This window comes from Anser cygnoides, chromosome 22 (genome assembly GCF_040182565.1).
Source record: "Anser cygnoides isolate HZ-2024a breed goose chromosome 22, Taihu_goose_T2T_genome, whole genome shotgun sequence".
Lineage (NCBI taxonomy): Eukaryota > Metazoa > Chordata > Aves > Anseriformes > Anatidae > Anser > Anser cygnoides.
In genome coordinates, this window is record NC_089894.1 from 5,798,885 (window position 1) to 5,820,684 (window position 21,800).

A 21,800-nucleotide genomic window follows, 5' to 3' on the forward strand; every position below is an offset into this window, starting at 1 on the left:
GAGAACGCTTAGCACGTGTAGTGTTTTCGTCCTGAAAGCACCCCACAAACATGAACTAACCTAGCAGTGAAGCCTAAAACTTTCTTCTAGCTAGCGTTTGCTGAGGTTTGAGAGCAGGCTGCTGGCTGCACCGCTCCCTGCAGGCTCCTGGCCGGCTGTAGCGCTACGTCGGCTGCGAGCAAGTTGCAGGGGGGGCTGGCAAAGGGGGCCAAAAATTGCAGTTGAGGGTTCCTCTGGGTAGCGTAGAACTCCAGTGGCTTTTGGATATGACCCATGTTAGTGATGTGAGCAGAAACCCAGCGACCACATCGCAGCCTCTGCTTTGGGGGAGCGCCGAATTGGTTCGTCTGCTGAGCCTTCCCCTGGGTGGTGGCGGGGCCGATGGCACCGGCGGTGTTCCTGGTGAAATGGCCGAGGTAGCAACGAGCTCCTCTGCCACCCTGTTCTGCTCAGGGACCGCCAGGAACCGTGAAGCTGCCCTACCTGCGTTGCCCTCCCGCTGGTGACTACTTAATCTCAGCCAGCCGAAGGACTGAACGCGGTAAGCAAAATAAACGAAATAAACAAAATGACTCTGAAAGCACCTCTGGGGAGAGCTCCGGAGGCTGCCCCGCTCTTCTGTGCGTGGGGAAGGGGACGGTGTCGGGACGCTTCCCTTCCCGGGAAAGGGAGGACCCGCGTGGGTGCAAGTCCTTGAAACATTCCTGGCTCCCTCGGCATTGCAGCAGAGCTTGAAAAACCTTCGTCTTTGTGCTTTTGCTAGCAGGTTATTGTTGCTTCCTTTCGTTCACTTAGCAGAACAGGTGGCCTTATTCTTCAGTGCCTTGGCAGATTTCCTCTTAAGCCTTATTTCAGGGAGTTGAAAGAGGAAGAGGGCACGGGGTGCTTTTTGAAGGCTCATTCACTACGGACCGTATTCCCACCAGCGTTGTGAAGCCTGGAATAGTTACTCCAGGATTCTTGGCTGCTTTGAAGCAGTCATGGTTCCTCGATCTTGAAGTGGGGGACGTTGTCCTACAAAAGAAGAATGTGGCGAGGAGAAGCATTGAAATGGAGAAAGGAGGATCGGAGGCTTTGTTCGCTGCCCCGGGATTTGCCCACTTTGTCTCAAGACACGCAGAGGTTTTGCAGGAGCTTGTGAAGACTTGGAAAGATGAAAATAAACAGGGTCAGCGCTCCTCATCTCTTGAGTAGTAGGTGGCTGAACAGAACCGCTGCATAACGAAGTTTGACATTAGTTAACCCTCTCCTTCCCCCCCACCTTTTCGTCCTAGTTTCTGTACCTTTCAGCCAAGCCTGGCCCAAAGTGCCTGGGGAGCGGATGTAGGAAGGTTCGCTGCTGAAACTTTTTCTGGTTTTCTGTGTTTTTTTGTAATAAAAGCTGAAAACGGGCGCAGCCTGTTCTTTTCCTGCTACGTGAAATGATGAGAGAGGTGCTTAATTTTAATTTTTTTTAAAGGGAAAAGCTCCCTGTTGGGAGGGGAAGGGGAAAGCGAAGGAGGGAGCAGAGCCGGAGCCGTTCCCAGCTGGTGGGCTGCCCGCTCGTCCCTTGCTGCCCGTCTCGGCTGAGCCCCAGGCAGGATGCGAGCGACCTCTGCCTCGGGTACTTGTTGTTTGTTCTGGTTTCCAAAATCGTCTTTGGTTACGTTTCCAGCATGTTTACTCTTGTCTAAAAGTTCAAACCGTGTCATCTCCTTCCTCTCCTGGGGGATATCCTGTGGAAGCCGGGACTGCCTCGAGAAGCTCTTCCCGGCGAAGCTGGCCCCCAAAACCGGGCTCCCAGGAGGAGGCAGTGAAATTCTGCTCTTGGCTGATTTCTGCAGCCGGGGGTGAAGGATCTGCGCGGTGCTGGTGGCGGCTGCTGCGTGTACGTGGGTTCCAACTGGCCGCTGGGTGTAGGAAGCGAGCAGCAGCAGCCCTCCGGCACGCCGCGGCCGTGTTGCCGTTAACCATGGACGTGGAGGAATCAGATCCTCCGGTGAGTCGGAGCTGGGACACTTTGTTTGCTCCTTTTCTTGGCTTATGATTCATTTAGTTTTGACTGCGACTTGGGGAGGATGCCTGCTGCTCTGGTGCAGCACCGGGATTGTTTGTTAGAAGCGGCTGCGGGAAGAAATGCTTCTCCAAGTCTGCACCTCCCTCTTCTCTGGCTTCATGTTGAAATCGCCCTGCTGAGACCACCTGGAGCTGATCAGGCACCCTCAGGTTCTGTGACCTGGGTCTCTTAAGAGATGTTTCCAGGAAGATCTTGTTAAGCAATCAGCTGCTGGAGGACTGCTTGCTCCTGACCATCTCTTGCTTAGAGTGGTTATTTCGGTAGCAGCCCTACGTACTGCCAGATGCATGGATGGTGACTGCTGAGCTGCGCTCTGCACCTTTGGGGGCTGAATTTAATGGAAACTAGAACGAAATCCTTGGATTAAAGCCTCCACCACGAAGATGATTCCATGAAATGATCCAAACACTTGGCTCGCTCTCCCAGGAATACCACATCAAAGCTAGCGCGGCCGAATGTTTTAATACGTCTTGTACTTGCTGGGACACACTGCTAGGACTGAAAATATTTTCAGCTTGACTGCTCCCTCCGTGAGCACGCAGCGCGTATGGACAGCGCTGCCTGATATTCCGGTGGCTGGGCTTAAAAGGCAGAGGAGCGCCGTATCCCGGGAGCAGACGAGGCTGAGACGAACGCAGCGGTGCCGTGCGTCGGGACAGGAGCTGCTGCAGGGAGACAAAAGGACTGGGAGAGATCGGTGGTATAGGAAAGCAAGCTCAGAGAAACGACGTCATAAACATTTTTTTAGTATTTTTCCCCCTGTATACTTAAATTATAAGGCCCAGTGGGATTGCTCACGTCACATAGGGAAGGAAGGAATTGTAGGAGTGGTGGTTTACTCGTTTCTTCTGGCTTGAACTTGCTTAGTTTGATCTCTTGGCCATCGGTTCTTGTTTCCTCCCTTGCCTGTTGGGTTGGGAAGCCGTGTGGCAAGCCGAAGTGCTCGTGGATGGGATCTTGTTGTCCTGTGCCATCTGAGGAGAGCTCGGGGTTGAAATCAAGATGCGGTGGCTTTTGGCAGTTTCTGTTACCACTGAGACTTGACTTACTCTTGCTCGTGGGTGGATCGCTGGTTATTTCTTCTAACAGAGCGGTCTTCATCCTGAACGATCAGAAAGTCCTTCAAAAGCGTTTTTTTCCCCCTTGTTTAAAAAAAAAAAATCCCAATTCTGTAATTCTGGCTTACGTTCTTTTGTTTCTGCTAAATCAGGACAGAAGTGCTGAGCGTGTTCAGCCTTCACCCGCTGCTGGTGCAGTAAGCCATCTTCTGTCAGCGCCATGTCCTACCACTTTTTGTTCCTTCAATCAAGGTTTATTTAGATTCGTGTTTCTGCAGAAATTACTCAAAATGCCTCCTGTTCTCAGTCTTCCCTTTCAGTTGCTAATCAGCCGGGATGTGGTTTGTCTCCTGTGTGTACGAGCCGTTCTGATAGCTTAGCAAGAGTTACCTTTAAAAAATTAAACATTAAAAAGAGAGATATATATTTTTTTTTACATACACGGAGCTTTAGACTTGTAAAAACAACTCTTAACAGGAGAACAAAAGAGCTAAATTACCGAAATCGTGTTGCAGTTCTGCCATGCTCAGTGCAAAGGGATATATTTGGATTAGGGCAGAAGATGAGATTAAGCGCTGAGGCCTCCCCCTCTCTGACAGATAGCTACAGACGCCGCCCTCGTAATTTCCTGCACCGCATACAGGTCGCAGTTGGCTCGTGAAGTTTGCACAAAGGTTATATTGACACCAGCGGGATTTTGCTGGCGATGGAGGGTGGCGTGCCCTAAATCTATGCCGTCCTTTAGTCCGTAATTATGAGCGCACTTTGGCTCCGTTCCCGGGAAGACGTTGACACCTCTGAGTTTGAGATTCTGGGAGGTGAACAGTGCCTTGTGCTCAGAGATGTGGCTTGATTTTTTTTTTTTTTTCTTCCTGTCCCCCCCCCCCCAACATGAAGTAAAATGGGCTTCCTGCTTCGTCTCTACTACTTGTCAACTCTGGAGCACGGGGCTGTGAAACCAAACAGGGATTTCATTGAAGAATTCTTCGGTTGCTTCTTTCTTGGCTTCGATGCCGTTGCCCTCTTCCTCCTGCCTCCCCTTTCGCGGTGCCATCTGTCTTTCATTTGCTTTCCCGTTTCTCTGACCTATTTCTGAAACGCGTTTGCACAACCTCTTCATGCGATGGCTGCGCACGAGTGTTTGAATTGTGCCCAGACTTATTTCCTCTTCCTTTTTGCCCGCTTTGTCAGGCCTGGCAACTGCCCTTGAGGATCGCCGGGGATCTTGGATCTCGTATAAAGCTCTGAATTTGCAAGGATTTGGTTAAGCCAGGGGCCGTACAGAGAATTTTCCAGCAGCAACAAGACGGGATCCGAGGGTGGCGGAGGCCCTGGAGCTTGGGTTTGTCCCTCCGAGTCCTGGGGTGGGGTTGGGGTTGCAGCGGGGTTGCGACTTGCTGGAACTGAACTTTCACAAAGAGCAACTTGATTTACGCCGCGGCGGACAGGGACTCCATTGTCCCAGAAATGCCTGGTATGAAGGGGAGCATTGAGGCGCTGTCACCAGGCCAGGTTCCCGAATCCACACCTGTCGGCTGGCCGCAGCAGCCAGCCCCGTGCCGTCGGGCTCTCGCCTTTCTCACGTCGGGATTAGGGCTTGCATCTGCTGCAGTTGGCGTTGAGCTCTGCAGAAGGCCAGCAGCAGCCTCTGGGAGCGCTAAGCGTCGAGCACACGACAGTGCCACCATCCTCTTGTATCCAGAAGAACAGTAAATAGCCGTAAATTCCCCAAATTTCCCTCTAAGTGAACCCGGTAAAGGAGGGAGCTTGACACGGTGTGCTCTGGTACGGGACCGTAGGTGCCACCGAGCATCCCATCCAGCAGGGAGAGAGTGCTGCGAGCCTGAATAATCTCATGCCTCGTCTGAATCGTTGGAAAATGCTCAGTGCAATCAGGGCCGGACGGTGGCGTGCACATAGGGGAAGAATGCAGCGTGGCTGGATTTGTTCAGGAAAGCACGTGCTATCTTCCACTCTTTCCTCTTTGGGGTAGAAAAGGAAAAAAACAGGGGGGGGAGGAGGGCACAGAGCTTCCAGCATCCTGTCTGCGGTGGGGAAGAGATCTGTCCTGCACGGCATGGATCTGGGGTTAGGGATCTCCGTTGCCTTGCTTCCAAATCGTGTCATTTCATTTATTTTTCCCCATAATCGAACGTTACGCAGGCAGAGGTTGGCTGTGAAAGGATGGCAGGATTTTGAGAACTTCCTGGGCTTCCTTGCCCCCGCCGCCTGGGGGCTTTCTCAGTAAATGCATCCATGAAATGTTGCCGCTTCCTCTGACCCTAATTGCTGGCCGGTCTCTGATGCAGGCGCTGGCAAGGTCGCTTGGAATGAGAGCTCTGGGGGAAGGGAGAGGTGTGTTTAAAAAAAAAAAAGGGGGCAAAAACAGCTGGATGTAGGCTGCTGTGGGTTGGATCATACGCTTCCTGTTGTACATCAGGTGTGCTAATAAATATATTCAAGATTACTAAAGGAGAGGGATAGTTGTAGCCTTTTTTTTTTTTTTTGAGACATTGAGGAAAGAAAACGGAGCGCAAGGAGACAAAAAACAGCCGAACAAAGCGTGTCCGTGGGTTCCTCCCCACCGCCTCGGCCACGCTGCAGGCACCAGGATTTGGCCCTCGGTCGGGATTCCGTGGCGGGATGGCTGTAATGTCCTGCTCCGTAAGGAAGGGCTTTCCTGGGGGAAGCGGTAATAGCTTCATACACAAGGACCCCCGTAATTCACCGTGGACCTGCAGCTGCACGCACAGCAGTCAGCTTCTTGCCCTGATTTTGCGCGTTCGCTTTTATTCCTGGTCAGATGTGGATCTCCTCCTACTTGGAGTTAATTCTGTGTCTCTCCTCGGTTATTCTCTTCTCTAAACCTTCCGGGCTGGTGCATTTTGGCTCTGCAGAGGAAACGTGGCCGCGCAGTCGTGACTTCACGTAGCTGGATCTGCGCTACCCCGATTTTACCCTCTGCAGCCTGTCCCAGGCATTGCTGGGACCCGATAACCATTCAGTACCAGCAAAATGTGGTCTAGAGATGTAAATAGGTCGTGGATAGAGGGAGCGACAGCTAACGAGTTCGGATCTCGCTTGCGCATCAACAAGGGGTTTGTACTCGTCGGTGGAAGCGGAGAGGGGTTTGTGGTCTGAGCAACCGGGGCAGGGAGAGTGGAGGGAGGCAGCGTCTTGCCCGGCACAGCAAGAGCAGCGAAGGAGGTGGCGGCACAAATACGTGCGGCGTTTAGCGGGACGCCGTGGGATGTTGGTGCCTTACCAGAAGAGCTGCAGGGGAAACGCAGGAGTTGCTTCTCCAGCCGGAGAAGTTTTCAGTGAGTGCTCGAAGCGCTCGGAAATCACATCGCTTATTTCGGTGCCATTCATTGCAGTCCAGAACGAAAGTCAGCTAAAGGTCCATTACGTGCAGATCCAGGATGTGTGCAAGCAGTTGAAATAAAAAATGTTATAAACTTTCGTTATGTACTGAACTAAAACCTCTATAGGCTTTTTTTGGCAGCGTTGTCTTATGAAAAGCCGTAGCAAGGTTAGGAGAAACGTAAGAGGGCTCTGCTTTTGTATTTGGGGTTTGAGGTGCGCTGGTGGTCTGCTTCAGTCTGGCCGCGTAACCCTGTGGACGGTCCGAACTGGAGGATGGAGGGAATTTCTGTGCTAGGCGTCGATCTGAAGCTGGTGTTCTTCGGCTGAACTCCTGGGCTGAAGCTAAGTGGGCTTTCTGACCACCGAGACGGGAAAGTTTGGGGAGGGAGCAGGCGGTGCCACACCTGCATAAGCCTGCCCTGGTGCCCACCTCCCCCTTGGGGACGCTCGGAGTGGACTTGGGCACCTGGAAACTAGTGCAGCCAGTTTTTTATCAGCTTTGCAGAATGGTTGTTGCTGTGTTGAAGATGCAAACACGCTATAAACGGCGATTGCAGGAATGCCGCAGTTAAGAATTTATTGCGCTCCTGAGAACCTCTGGCGTCGAGAACTTGCTCTGAGCAGAGGAGCGCCCACCAAGTTGGCCCTTAGAGGGACACCCAGAGGAAATTTTACATCTGAAACCTTTAAGACACACCTCTGGGGGAAATCTGCCATCAAGCAAAAACGGGAACCTCGTGATGTGCAAGCTGCCCGTCCTCGGGCGGCTTTTAGCTGGATGTTACTTTTGAAGCTCGTTATCGCAGCAATCTAAATAGCAACCTGGTTAAAGAGCAACCTGGGCTTGCTGGGCTGCCCTGCCACGTCCGTGCCCACCGGTCCCTCGTGGCTGCGGGCGCTCAGCGCACCCCAGCTGCGCTCCTTTCATCGGGGGGGGGACACGGTGCTGGCTGCCAGCAGCAGACCGGCGAGCTGCCACCGCTGCAGCCCGCGCCGCCGAGCCCTGGGGAAGGCGGCACCGCGGAGCCGTGACAGGCGTCCAGTCTGCGGCTCCCAGGGCGATCGGTGCGAGCCCTGGCCTCGCTGGGCACAGGGGGATTTGCAGTTTGGACGGCGTGCATAGGAATTCCACCGTTTGTTAGCATCGCCAGCTCTTAGCGCCGCAGAAAAGAGTTGTGCAGGCTCATTCAGCTCCCGCTTCCTTCTCCCTCCAAGGCATGCACGCTCTCCCAGGGTTTGAATTACCCCATACTCTTTTCAGGAAAATAAATAGGGTATCTGTAAGTTTAAACATTAAGGCCTTTGTCAGCCCACAGCGAGTAGCAGAGGCCTCCTGTGGATAAAACTATGTTCGGGGGGAGGAACTTGTTTTACAGCGCATTGAGTCCTGTTGAAGGACGGAGCCCTGACAGCACCGAGACTGAAGTCCTCTGTCCGGGGGACAGGTGGAGCACAGGCACCGCGTCTTCCCCCCACCCTTTTCCCTCCAAACCGCTTGTGCCGAGCGTGTTTTGTCCTTGTACCAAAGGGCAGCGCGTTCAGCAGGGGTGGAGGAGAGGATGCCGACCGATACGACTCGCTTTGCAGCCTTCAGCTCGCTCGCCAAGCGGAGCATTCGGCCCTTTTCGTCTCAATTCCTTCCTAGCAGCTCGCGCAGGGTTTTTCAGCTGCACCCTTCGCCACCTCTGATCGCCGCTGTGCCTTGCTGCCCTCCAAGGACGTGCAGAAGAAGGGCTCTGACCCCGTGCTCGGGGCTGCAGGCAGCGCCGTACCCGCTCTCACCGCTGCCTGGCCGAGCGAGGACATCCCAAACACCTTCAAAAGCCAAACCCGAGGCTGCCCCCGCGCAGAGTACAGACGTTACTGCTCAGCTTGTCCGCCTGGACTCGTCAACTTCCACCGAAGCCGGCGATGAGTCTGTGCTGTAGGTGTTAGGGGGAAAAGGCACGTCACAGCAGTGACGCCTCGTCCCGGGGTAGGGCGGCTGGTGTGGGAGGCACGGGACAGCTCCAGGGAGCTCCTGCTTTTGGGTCCGGCACGGGGCAGGTTTTTGCGCTGGGTGAGTCGGTGAGCTGCTGGAAGTGCAGAAATTGCTGGCTTTTTAATTGCTGCCGGCAGAGGGGTTCAGAAGATGGTAAGGGCTGAAACAGGGGCTCTTAGCTGTGCTTCGTGGGACTGTGCAGGGTGACTTGCAGCTTCGTCAACTGAGCTCTTGGGTGGAAAAACTGCAAAAAAGGAGCCAGGAATGCCCGAGAAATTCAGATGCCTGCTGGTGCCAAAAGGGGGACAAGTGCTAGCGGAGAGAACTGACGTGGTGTGTCGGTTTGCACAGAGCTGAGCTGGGAAGTCCCCTGTAAACCCTTCGTTAGTGACCTTCGTTAGTGGCCAGTTGCCATTCTGGAAGGTTCTCGGAGCTGGTTGGAGCTCAGTCCCTCCTTGGAAAGCGGAGATGCTCTTTGTGCTCCCCGCCTGAGTGCGAATCCTGCTCCTTCAGTTCTTTGTACGCCGCAGCGTCTGCTACAAAAGGCGTTTAACGTGGTCGAACAATGCGGATCGTGCCTTTCTTCTCCTAATGGGAATGAAACGCGATTTTCACAGCCTGAGCGTGCTGCGGTTTGGCCATCCTCAGTTACCCCGGGGCAGGCGGCTCCGCACAAAGCTCCCTGTCCCCAGTTTCTCTGCCCCAGCCCCAGCACCTGCCCCCGCGTCATCGCTCTCGGATTTGATCCGCCGCCGCAGAACCTTTCTGTGGACCGTCATCGCTAATTCCTTAATTCATAATGCCTTAATTCATGCCTCCTGATGTTCCTTTTCTAGTGCTGTTTGCCACGGGGCCGTGGCCAGCAGCAGCCCCCCTGCCCCTACCCCTAAATTCTCTGTGCCTGCTCCGTGCCACGTTTCCCTGTGGCTCAGGCAAAACCCAACACAGCGTGATTCGCATCAGCCTCCCGTCGTTCCCTCTCTTTTTTTTTCTCTTTCCATTTCTCTCTGGACTTTTTCATGCTCCCGTACTGTACAATAAACCTTTAGCCAGGATTATTTTACTCTGTTCCTAAGGTAAAGGACGGGAGGCCAGAAGCGTGTTGTGTTATTCCTGCGTTAACGCAGAGGGGTTGAGGGAGGAAACTTCTCTTGGTCTTGTGCCAGAAATAGCACGTCTGCCCCTTCCCTTGGCTAAATGACCTTCAGATTTGCTATTGACGTGGAGCTGTACCCTTGCTCTATTTTAGACCAAAGAGGCCGTCGTGGTCTGCTGGGGGCCGCCTCTGGCCGCGCCTGTGCAGGTTGGGGCAGAGCGCCGCGACTACCACGGGGTGTCAGGAGCTGCGTTCGGTGGGTGTCCTCCTCTCCCAACAGGCCCGCTATTTCTCTTGCTTTGGAGGGGTGACCTTCCAGAAACACGTATTTTAAGTCTTGTTGCTTAGGTTGAAGGCCTGGGAATCGGGGCAAGCCCCCGAGTGAGCGGGCACGAGCTGCGGCCGCACGCCTGCGGCAGAGCTCGCCCCCCGTGGGTGCTGAGCAGATTGCCTCGTGCATCGCCCCTGGAAGGTGGGGGCCTGGGGGCTGCACCCCACGTGCGAATTCACCCCCTGAGGCTGTTCCACAGCCGTGCTGCCTCTCTTTGCTGCTCCCACGTGCCCCCAAATCTCCTGGGTTGCCGTTAGTCCCTGCCCAGCCGCCCCGTTTGAGCTGCGTTTCTCGTTGCTTCTGCTTTGGCTGGAAATCCTTCTTGGCTTCTACCTGTATTGTTCTAATGTCACTGCGTGGTCCAAACAAATCTTTTCTAGATTTCTGCTGCTGAATTTCAAAGCCTGCTTGCTTTAATGGGCAACGAGGAAGGACTGGGAAAGCTTCTTAACAACAGGCTTTTGTGAAAAGGGTTCAGGGCTTTTGTGCTTCAGGTGCAGAGCAGAGCTTAACTTCTGTGATGCTCAGAGCCGGGTTTGTGAACTCAGGCTCCACGTTAGGCTTCTGCATTTTGAGATTTACTTGCCAAGCTCTCTCCTTTTCCTCCTGCTCAGGACGGGGAGCTCATCCCGGGGGTGCAGGAGTTTCCCAGGCCTGCAGCAGAGGCCGGCTTCAGCGCCGGCATTTATTTCCAAGTCCCGTTTTGATCTTGGGCCACAACCTGCGGAGCTGAACAAAGACACCCCCCTCCCCTCAATCCATGACAAAACACCCTTTGACCTTTGGTCCTACGGCTGCACAATAAAAAGGGAAGAGCTGGAAGCGGTGTGCCCTCTGCCATTCGTTCCCTTCTCTCCGTCACTCTCTGGTTTTTGCAAAGTGCCGTGGATGGGGGAGAGGAGGTGAAGAGGAAGACTCTGCGCCGTCTGCTGGCTCTGCCAAGAGGAAAACACAAACGCGTTTTGGTTGGACTGCTCCCAGCAGTCCTTTTTGGAAGGGCAGGGAGCAGGAATAGCTTCCCTGGAAAGATAAGGATCAGAAGTTGCTTCCTTGGAAGCAGTTTGGGCAGGTGGCTGCAGCCCGTGCTGCGGCACCCTTCGATGCAGCTGCTGAAGGAGCGGTCCCCGCGGTCCCCTCGTCTTGCAAGGAGAGCTGGGGCGTGGGCGTCCAGGGAGCTCCCACATCAAGATCAGAGCTCTTCCTAGGTGCCTGATTGCAAAATGGCTGTGCTGGTGCTGCCCGACTGGAAGGCTTTGCAACCCCGAGGTGACTGCAGGCAGTCCCACGTGCTCGGATCGAGTTGCCTCTGCCCACGCTGTTCTCACTACGGTGCGCTGGAAGGCTTGAGCATCCTGGGGAACAACTCCATCACTTCTGCCTTGAGTAAACTCTTCTAATCGATGAAGAGCATGTCCCAAATAAGTCCTGTTTTGATAGAGCGTTGTATTAATGCTGTTCACCAACTGGAGCTCGGAGCTGCCGGCCTTGCACTGGCAATAATTTAACATAGTTTCTGTATTATGGAATATTGATTTACTGTGGAGCATAAAAATGTGCAGTACTCAGCAGAAGGGCCTCACCAATTGTTATGCTCCAGGAACACTGCTGCTCAGGAATGTGAAATAAATTTCCCCTTTTAACAATAGCTCCTGATTTGCATAGTCTCTATTCTGCTTTCCCCAGGGATTGTGCCACTAATGGTCTATCGTGAGCGCTCCCCCACTTTGACACCAAACTACTCTATTTGCACACACACAAAGGGCTGTGCTGTTGAACAAGTGTAATAACTTTTCAAACGGTTTACTCTGGGCTGTGATTGTCTCCTCTCTGTTGCGCGCTTACTCTCATTCGGAGAATTTCAGGCTCTGAGCACCCCCTTCCTTCTCTTTGGAGTTGTGACTGCGTTAATTTCGGGGACGCTTAGCTGACAGCGGTCCGAAAAGTCAGATCCGTCCTGTGCAGCTTTTCGTTTCTTCGTGTTCCCTGGAGAAGACGCCGGTTTTGTCGGGGGATGTGCTGGGGGATGCTTGCCTTGTGCCCTTCAGCAGTACGTCTGCCTGCGCGTGCTGCGCTGGTGCGCTTCGGCAGCGAGCAGTTTTAGGATGGAACTGCAATCTGTGCAATTGGCCGAGTAGCTCAGGACCTCTTACTTGAAAGCAATCTAACCCATTCTCTCGAATTTTTGCAGTTGTTGCTGGCTGTGCTCGTGATACATCAGCGAAGACGGTAAAAGCGCCTCTGTTACCACTTGCTGTATCCTCTGCTTCAGGAGCAGGAGGTGCCGGTCCCTCGCTGCTGCGTTTCCCAGCAGGCAGGTTGTGAATCTCGTAGTGAAACCCCACTCGTAACCTGCAGGAGGAAAAACAAGGGCCAGATTTGCATGGGGATAGAGCTTCTGTCGCTCTCTGCTTTCCAATGGAAGAAATAATAACTAAAATACGGGTCTAAAAAGATAGCGATTGTGCTTTCCTGTGCGATCCAGACCTGCTGGGAAGCTGTCGTAAGCAAAATTACAGCGCTGATAAAGGGCCACGCTTACCAAAAAGGAGCATACGTTCCTGCAAGAAGCATGTTGGGAGCTTGCTCGTCCTGTTACGTTAGGTATTTAGGCATCGTGGTGCTTAGTCGGTATGACTGGGACTGGTGTATTAATTAGAGCTAAAAAGGAAAAATTACCAACGAATTTAGCAGCGCGCTGCAGTCGGAGAAAACTTTTCCAGTTATTAAAAAAAAAACAAAACAACACAAATTTCACGCGCGGTGTGTTCTTACCTCCTCGTTCCCGGCTTTAGCCGCCGGGGGTAACGAACTGCCTTGCGTTTTCTGGTGCGATGATGATCAGGCACATTCTGTGCGCTGACCGAGCTGGCTGTCCTCCTGGCCGCTGTGCCTGCGTAGCTGCCCGTGAGCGTGGGGAGAGCTATATTGGAAAAGCGCTCCAATAAATTCTCTTACAAACGCGGTATTTTCCAGCTGGCTGCTCTGCTGTGCAGCTGGAGAGTCGGGTTTTGCTGGCGAGCCCAGCCAGCCCTTCACGTCCACGTTTTTCTGGCTGCCCCCCCCCCGTCCCCAGGCTGCTCCCCTACCACCTTCCCCTTCTCCCCCCCTTCTTGCCCCGTAGCGAGCGGGAGCCGAAGCAGCTTTCAGCCAGGAGCCCGAGTCCTTGCATTGGCCTAGACGAATAAACTGGGAATTTGAGGCTATTGTCACAGAACAATTGTTGCTGCTAAGGGCTGAAGAGCAGCTAAAGCTTGCAGTGGATGTTTTTCAGACAGTCAGCTGAATAAATGCTTGGGGCATTACATAAATGTCATAGCGTAAAGATCTGGGGCGCTTGGATTGGAAATATCGCCGAAGTTCAAACCTAGCCCTGGCAACCGGCGTGAGGAATTTCAGCGAAGATCTTAAAGCATTCAGGAGACTGAGACAGACAAAAAAAAAAAAAAATCTGAACTCCAGTTCTGAGTCTAGGCAGAGCCTTCTGCTGGGCCGCGCTGTTTCACTTCTGATCGGCACGCTGCCAAACCGATGCCTTGGTCGTGAACCCGACGGAAAATAAAATCATGGGGCTATGACGGTCGTTTTGCTGAAATCTTTTTATAGTTTACCCAATATGCTACATCAGAGCCCTTTACGATTAGGGGTCTTACTGGGATTTTCTTAATTGAGAATTAGGGCATTATTTCTAATTTTAAGCAGGTGATGCCTTGAGACAGCTGAAGAAATTGAGCAAATCTAGGGGGCGATGGAGCAGCAGGAGCTTCAGAGGAACCAGAACGAACTTGTTGGGGTCGCAGCTGTGTGTGTGCGATGGTTTTTGGGGTCGAGGGCTTTGGGAAGATCCTCTCTGCAGTGATCTTTGGGGAAGGGATGAGGTAGGGTTGCTAGGAGGAGCACCGGCACCAGGCTCCCGTGTCTGTATTTGGAAGGCGTCCGCCTTGGGGCACCCCGTTGTGTGCTGGTCACGCTGCTGGGATGGCACGGGGGACAAGGCTGTTGTAATGTTTCTTGCCTTGGGACCCGGTCCGTTCTCTTACCCACCAATGCCCGGCCGTGGTTTGGTTCCTGTTGGCTCAGCTGTAGGTGAGCTGGGCGCGATGGAGCTGCTGTCCTGTTGCCAGAACACACTGACACCACGCACAGACCCATCTCGGGAGCTGGCGTCTGAAATCCCACAGATCCTTCTGCCAGCGTGGCTTTAATGACCCTAAAATTAGGGGTCACCACCCAAACAGAAGAGGTTTATTGCATCCTTCCAGCTCTTAAAACCAACCCCTGCTAAGGGATGCGCTCTGCCCTTTGGAGGCACCCAGGCTTCGGCAAAAGCCTCCGCGTGCTCCCCACTGGGTTCGTGCTTCCCGTTTGGGATTGCTCGTGGGGCCGAGAGAGGGGCTCACGCAGACGTGGCAGCGACATGGCACCACCGACCCTGTGCCCTGTCGTCTTGCTGGCCTCGGACCCGAGAGGTGTTGGCTGCGTTTCCTGCGGCACAGGTGTGTGTGAGCTGAAAATAAAAGCCATGCGGGTGGCGTTTCACCACCCAGCAGCGTTGCCCTGAACCAGGAGGGAAAGAAAGCGATGATTTTCAGGTTCTTGGAGAGAAACTGAGTGCGGTGCTTGTTCCGTGTGCGTGCATCTCCATCCAATTTACTGGCTCGTTCCCTGCCAGCTCGCTGGGGTGTCTCTTACATGGCACGTTCTTTTCTCAAAGTCTTACTTTTAAGGGACGGATAGTTCAGTAGGTGCTTTTTTGCTTCTTTTTCTGAAGCCATTTGCACTTCAGAGGTATAAAACTTGTTAAGGTAAGCGTGATACTGAGGACTGCAGACGGTTACGATGTTCAACGAGATAAATAATCCTGTGACTTCTTGTGTTAGGGAAAACCGAATTCCTGAAGAGTGGATTTGAGCGTATTTTTGTTCCACAGCTTCTAAAGCAGTTAAAATTGTCCTGAATCTCAGTAAAACCTGGTGGTAGGCAGCAGGAAGGGCTGGGAAGGTTGTCTTCCCCCCCGGCAGCTGCTTCACTCTGGTATTTTTAATTTCCCTCCTTTGTTCTCCCCTCTGCGGAGCTGTTTGTGGACTGAGTTTTGTACCCTCCGAGGGTTTTCTTAGATCCGCGGGCTGCACTGCCCGTCTTCTAGGAAGGGATTTGGGGGAGAGAAAGTGCCAGGAGAGGGTGGCCCAGGGGCAAAGGCTTGGGCTTTGAACTCCAGCGCGGGGCACCAGCTCCAGCACGGTGCCACTGAGCCCAGCAGCTCCGTACCGGAGACCTCAGGTGGGGTGTTAGAAATCTGGATTCTGCTGTGCCTAATTGCTGCGGGCCGCGCGGGCTTGTCCCGCCGTAATTCCTACGCAGGACTTCAAGCATCTTTTAATGGCTGGCCTGGGCCAGTTTTTTTTCCTCCTCTTTTTAATAGAACCGGAGCGGAGATGCCAAAACAAACCTTTCATATCCTGATCGGAGCGCTGGTTGCCCTGCAGACAAAGCATCGCGTGCTGCGGCCGCTGGAGCGCTTCGGATGGTTCCTCGGCACCAGAAAGCAGGGCGGTTGGGATCGGCTGTGCTCGAACGCAAATAATGCACGGCCCCGGGTTGCTGGCGGCCGCCCAGGGCTGCCCTCTCCCTGGGGCAGCAGCCTGGTGTCCCTGCGCAAAATGCCGTAGGATTTGTGCTCGCGAACGCCCTCCGAGCGGCGGGGTTTTTTTTCGGCGAGGAGCGGTGGAAATAACTCTTCGTTCCCAGCCTCTCGGGTTTTTCAGAATCTGGGAGTGAATGAAGCGGGCTGAGGGTTGAGCTGGATTTAGCTGAGAGCCGAGCGCACGCTGTGAATGGAAGAGCCCGCGGTTCTGTCCACGGGGTGGGGGCGGGCGTTGAGCTGAACAAATTGTTCGCTTCGGCTCCTTCGCAGGCAGAGACGTTAGGGTGGGCTCACGAGATTGTTCTGGGGCGCTGGTGGGTTTTTCCCTTCCTCCCCTGGAGCCGTCGTGCGGGTGCGTTTGGCAGAGCTTAACTCTTGCTCCACCCGTAGATCTCGTTTCGTATCAGTCTGGGAAAGTATAAAAGCCCAGCGGTCTGTTAGGGGGGGTGGAGTGGACGTGGGGAGTATACGGGGACGGGAGCGAGCTGGAAAGCGGCACCCCAGTTGGGTGAGAATCTCTTCCCTTCGGTGAGACACAAATAAAGATCCGGAGAGCACGTGAAAAAGTTGTTTGTAGTGCTTGGTGCTTGGATGGCTCCTGTCTGAAACGTACGTGAGCAGAGTGCTGGCCTTCTTACCTGGCCTCGTCCTGTCTTTTTATGTCAGTAACGGTGTCCGTAGCTTGGAGCCCTACAACAAATGTCCCCATATTTTACAGCATTGTCAGTGCTGGCAGCTGAGCCTCTCAAAAAGCAAAAAAGTAGATGGTAAAACATTGTTCTTAACCAGATTTTAATGCTGTGAAGCAATGAGTTGATGTAACCACGAGGTTTCTGGAGGCACCCTGCTATTGTTCAGGAGCAGACGTTGCACCAGTACGGACACGAAGCGCTGCGCTGCTGAATTCTGCCTTGGGGCTGCTGCCCTGCGGTAGGTAACGCAGGGAAAGCACGCAGAATTAACACGGATAATTTGCCCTTTAATAGGGCTGACAGCTGAGCGTCTTCAACTGTCATATTTGAAGCTGCTTTTTGCAGTCTGCTGGCAGGGTTTGTCCTCGCTGAGGAGCCCAGGTGGAAACAGGGATGTGGTCCTGGTGCGTGCCCTGCTCGTTTGCTGCTGTCGTGGCTGGCAGCAGGACCCGGCCTCTGTTAGGAGCAGGGAATTGCATCAACTGCTGGTGCTCGGGGAGGCACCGAGTGCTCCTCGGAGCATTTTGGCGGGGGGATGCGGGGCTGCGAGCAGGCAGGCCGCGTGTGCGGGGCTTCGGGAGCACCTTCAGGGCCGGCAGAGCGGGGCCCCCAGCGTGGGTCTGGCGAATGTCTCACAAAGGTCTCGATGCCCGGTACCGAGGCCTCACTCGGTGGGCAGATATTTCACCGTCTTACTCAGGAAATGCCCGTGCTACGTGAAAGCAGCTCACACCTTGGCCAGCGTGTGCTGGCAGGAGGAGGAGGAGGAGGAGGAGGCTGCGCCGGCGTGGGGAGAAGGCCTCGGACTCCGGGGCTCTGACCCAGGCCTCGTCTTCGGCGATTTTTTTCCACCGAAAGCTGCGTGGGAAGGGGGAGAGCAAATACAGCGTGGCCTCCGCCTCGGGAACAACTGCAGCTCGGGACAGAAAACCCCTGGGTGTTTGCCAGAGGGAAGTGGAGGAGGGGAGCAGCCGCACGGGGAGCTGCAGGGGGAGGCCGGCACGGCGCTGCCCGACCCGACCCACCGCGTGCCCGCGGCACGGGCCCAGTGCCTGCTGGCAGAAAGCTCTCCCCGGTCCGCCCTAGGTCCCACCGGGGCTGGTTCACCCCCCCCCCCCCCGGGCTGTGTGAAGGTTTTTCAGCATTTCCACGCGTCCCTCACGGAGCGCCGGGATGATTTGGGCTCGAGGTGGTGAAGCAATCTCCCTCCAGACCCTCACGGCTGCTTCTCCTTCATGGATGCCGCCTTCTGTAAGCGGTTGTTGGCTGTGGTTCCCCTCCAGCAGGAAACGTTTCCATCCCAAATCCTTTTACTTCACTTTTCTGTGTCGCCAGGACGGTTCAGCAGCAGCTGGCGGCTCTGCTCTGGTCACTTTGCAGCCTGGGCATCTCCTGGGGAAGAAAATTCCGCTCATCCCCAATCCCTGAGGTTTGGGGGGCTTGCCCTGCGCTCCGGTGGCATTCGGCAGCGTGGGTCCGTCCGAAGGAAAGCCGGACTGATGGACGGCCGGCGGCTGGGTAGGAGGAGCAGAGCAAACACATCTCATCGGACTTGTGGGGAACCAGGGAACTCTCACGGGGCCTTAATTTCCTCTAAGGCAGCGCGTGGAGCCTCCTGCTTGGGGGCAGAGGGCACGGGTGTGCCTTTTGTTGGGGAGATCCCTGTGCAAATTCACCCAGAGCTGCCTCGTGCACGGCTGCAGCTCAGGTTGTGTCGGTTACCTCGGTCTGAGCCCTGCGGGCGGAGGCTGTGCTCCTTGGTGCTTATCTCCGCGGGGCTCGTCCGGCTTTTACGGCACCGCAGCTGCTGAGACAACTGAACCTAGCACAGGTCGTACCGGCGGCAGCGCGCTGACCTAGGTGTTGGCTGTGTTCGTTGGCAGGGCTGTATTTAGCCCGCCTGTTTAAAAACCAAACAAAGCAGGGCTCACGCCCCAGTCTGAAATGGCCGAAACCCCGGGCGGCAGCGAGTGGGGCTGGCCGCGAGCACCACGGTTTGGAGCTGGGGACCCTCATACAGGGCAGCAGCACCTGCCCCCAGGGGTGTGTGTGCGTGTGTTTGCTTTCAGGAGCTTTTCCTTGCTGTTCAGGACGCTGAATTGAACCCACAACTGCCTGTTGTGTGCTTGGGGAAGGACTGGAGCCTATCCCAAGGACTTGCGCTGATGTAACACGGGATTTTCCCCCCCCCCCCCCCCCCCCCCCCGCCTTTCTTCAGTCATATTTAACTGCTGTGGATTTTTTTTTTTTTAAGATTAAATTTTTACCTCCCTCCATCCCTCAGCTGCTCCCCGTGCTTTAATCAGAGCAATCTGAGGACTCGGCACGTTGATGAACTTGCTTCCTGCAGCTCTCCGAAGCCTTTCTGCAGGGGAGGCAGAGGCCGTGCCCATCCCCGCGCCTCCAGCAGCACGGTGCCACCCGGGGGGGGGCTGCTGCCACCGTGTCGAGGCTTTGCCTCATTGTTACCCCAGATGGGCAGGGTTGGAGGACTTTTTCCATGGGCGAAGGCCCCCAGCCTCCCATGGACACGGCGTAGCATTTCTAAGCATTTTTCTAGCTTGGCTCCGCCGCTCTTCCTCCTCCACCACTCTTCCTCCTCCGCCGCTCTTCCTCCTCCTCCACCTCTGCCTGCGCCACCCGGGCACGTGTCGGCTCCCGGCTGCCAGCTCGGCGCACGCGATTTACCGGCGGCACCATCTGCTTCGGCTCGCCCCGCGCTGTCCTTGTCGGTCAAGCTGAGCGCCACGCCAGCTGCGTGCGCGCCGTCAGGCGGCTGCAGCCCTGCACACGTCACAGCCTCCCCCAGGGGAACGAGCCTACCTGGGAATGTATTTATCTTTAAAGAATCAAGCCCCTAAATCATTTTTCTGTCCCGTGGCTGTGTCCTGAGCTGGAGAGGCCGCACGGCTGTCCTGTGTCGTCCTCTGTAGCCAGCTTTGCGCGTGCTCTTGCCCAAAGCAGTGCCCACGCAGCAGCACGAGGAGGAGTTTGTCCCGGAGGATGCAGGAGCTGCTCACGGCGCTGCCCGCACCACCTTCACCGGCACCGCCTGCCCCCAGGACAAGCCACGCAGCACGGTCAGAGCCGTCTGCCTCTCCTCTCCCGTCATTTTCAGCTTCATTCAGCCCCGTTTTGGGGCAGGTGGAGCGAACCCTCCTGCTAATCATCGTTCCAAAGCCCCTGATGTTTCGAAAGAAAGGAAGCGGGTTCGCCTGCCCCCAGCAGCTGGGTGTCCGGCTGAGGTTTGGGGCGACTGCCCGTGACTTCTTCCAGCGCTCTGTTCTGTGCTCGCTTGCTACTTCCTAGTGCTAGCCGAGAAAATACTGCTTTGCAAGGTGTTTGTGTAGAGATTAAAACTAATGAAGCTACAAACCGCGTACCCAAAAGCTGATCTACAGGAGGAAAAGATCTACACTGCAGCAGAGGGAGTAATGGAGCAGGCTCTGAAAAGGCTCGACTAAATATAGAGGGACCACGCTACGCCCGGCGCTGTTTTGGAAAGTGTGGCTGAGCCACCGTTACGGGTCTTCCCCTCCTCCACCTGTGCTGCGGGGTGGCAGAGGATGAAGTAGACGTTCCCGCGTTTCGCTTTCTCGGGTTTATTTTTGGTTTAAATCCAGTGGGTTCTTCTGGGGTAGGATGCGTCCTGGTTTTAAGGTGAAACAAGGAGTGGCTCTGCCGCTGCTCACACCGCCGTGCCGCCTAGGAATCGAAATGGGCGCTGGGTGTTTTTTACCCTTAATCTCGATTTCTGTGTAATGGAAATAAGAGCGAGACTTAACGGAGCAGGACAACGTTGTTCCAGCAGGCACGGGGGCTTTGTAGCATTGTACAGGTGCTTTAGAGCCTTGCAGAGGAAAGCCAGGGGAGGAAGCAGTTCGGAGGTGCTCTCAGCAGCTTTCAACCTTTTTTCTACCTGATTTTTAAAAAAAAATACTCCCAAGGTGGATCCCCAGCGAGCAAGCACAGTCCTGCGGAGATCGGGCTTAGAACCCCAAACTTTGGGGATGTTCGTGCAGTCGGCTTTACATGCAGATGCTGAGGATGCCTTTTGTCAAAAAAAGATCTCTTCTCCAGTAAAATTGGCCTCTGCTTCTGAAACGAGAGCGTGGTAGAATTTCACTGAAACGTCGCTGGCGGAGAAGTAACGTGCTCTGGAAAGTCCTGTGGGAAACGATGCTCCAAAAATGCCATCGGTCTCGTGGGCGACGGAGTCGGAGCGGCGCTGCCTTCCCAGCGATGCTTGGAGACAGCTCCCGGCAGGAGGAGGGAGAAGGTCTGGTGCCCGGCCACCCCTTTCCTGCCTTTCCTGCAGTGTTATCCCTCGTGGAACAGCAAAAAGCCTGACTGGGATGGAGACCTGGATTCGAGCTCTGTGATGGGGTGATGCCGGCGACCGCTGAGCCCCCCGCGTGCTCCACCAGCCCAGCAAGAATACGGAGAACGCGTCTTGCTCTGAATCTGTGGGTTTCGCCTGCAGGTCGAAGGAGCCAACTCCTTCGTTTCAGGGTATTTTGCTTAGCTGATGTGAAACTCGTGGTCACCCCGGTGCTTTTCTTAGGGACACGTTTGGTAGCAGCACGCCTGAACAAGGGCAGATGCGTCAGAGGCGCAGATTTTTCTAAGAACTTGATTATTGCTGTTGCGTACAGTCTCTGCAGTGCTTCGGTAGTAAATCTCATTTACCACGTATTGCTTTCGCTCTCGTGGCTGGTCTCGGCTTCCAAACAGGTCAATCTCAGCAGCAAGCCACTTGGGGTAGTTTGGGAAGAAAAACCTGGACCTCGCTGGGGCTCCTCTGCCTGGTGGGAGGGCGGTCGGGTGGCTGCGCTCCAGCCTAGAGAAGATGCTCCGGGCCAAAAATGCTGTAGGAGGAAGGGATGGGGGGAAAAGGGAATTATTTGGTCACTAATTCCTTACTCTAAGACATCCAGATGTGGCAAAGGCTTTGTGCGGCGACACTGGATTCATGCATGCGCTTCTGCCGTTGCCTTGTTTCTGCATCATATTGTGGTTTTCTCTCTTTTTGGGTAGTTTTAGCATTTATCCACCAGAATCAGGATGCTTGTGATCCATTTTCATGATATTACGGCTTCTAATGTAGGAGAGCGGAGCCGTGGATTTATGTGTCCCTTGCCTCTTTGTGTTTATTTCTGCCTGGAGCTCGGTAGCAGGGAGCAAGGGCGTTTTTGTAGCAGTTGACTCTAAAATGCGACGCTGTAGTCCACATGCTAGCGAAAGCATATTTATGCTCCTGCTGAACCGTATTTTGTGGTCGCAGCAGAGATAAAGAAGGCGGGCAATCAGCCAAGGGCTGCAAAGCATGTGGGTTCCCCCATGCAGCCGTGAGATCGGGAGGTGCAGCTCACTTGGTAATTTCTGCTTTTTTTCCTGGCTTTGTTGGCTCGGTCGAGCCGTCAGAGGCAGAAAGCGAGTTTGCCGCTGCCCCCTTTCCTTTGCAACACCTCCGTGCAGGGGAGCAGCTTGTGCGAGGCGCTGTGGGCTCTGCTGCTCGCCTCCGAATAGTAGGTGCTCTCTTAAAACTGAACGACGATGCGTTGTGAGACTGGCCACAG

The 21,800-nt window shown here is 54.7% G+C and overlaps 1 protein-coding gene across 6 annotated transcripts in view; it reads left to right on the top strand.

Moving 5' to 3' along the window:
* KANSL1 (KAT8 regulatory NSL complex subunit 1) overlaps nt 1-21,800 on the top strand; it is a 94,181-nt gene that overhangs the window by 41,733 nt on the left and 30,648 nt on the right. The gene's annotated exons all lie outside the window — the stretch shown is intronic.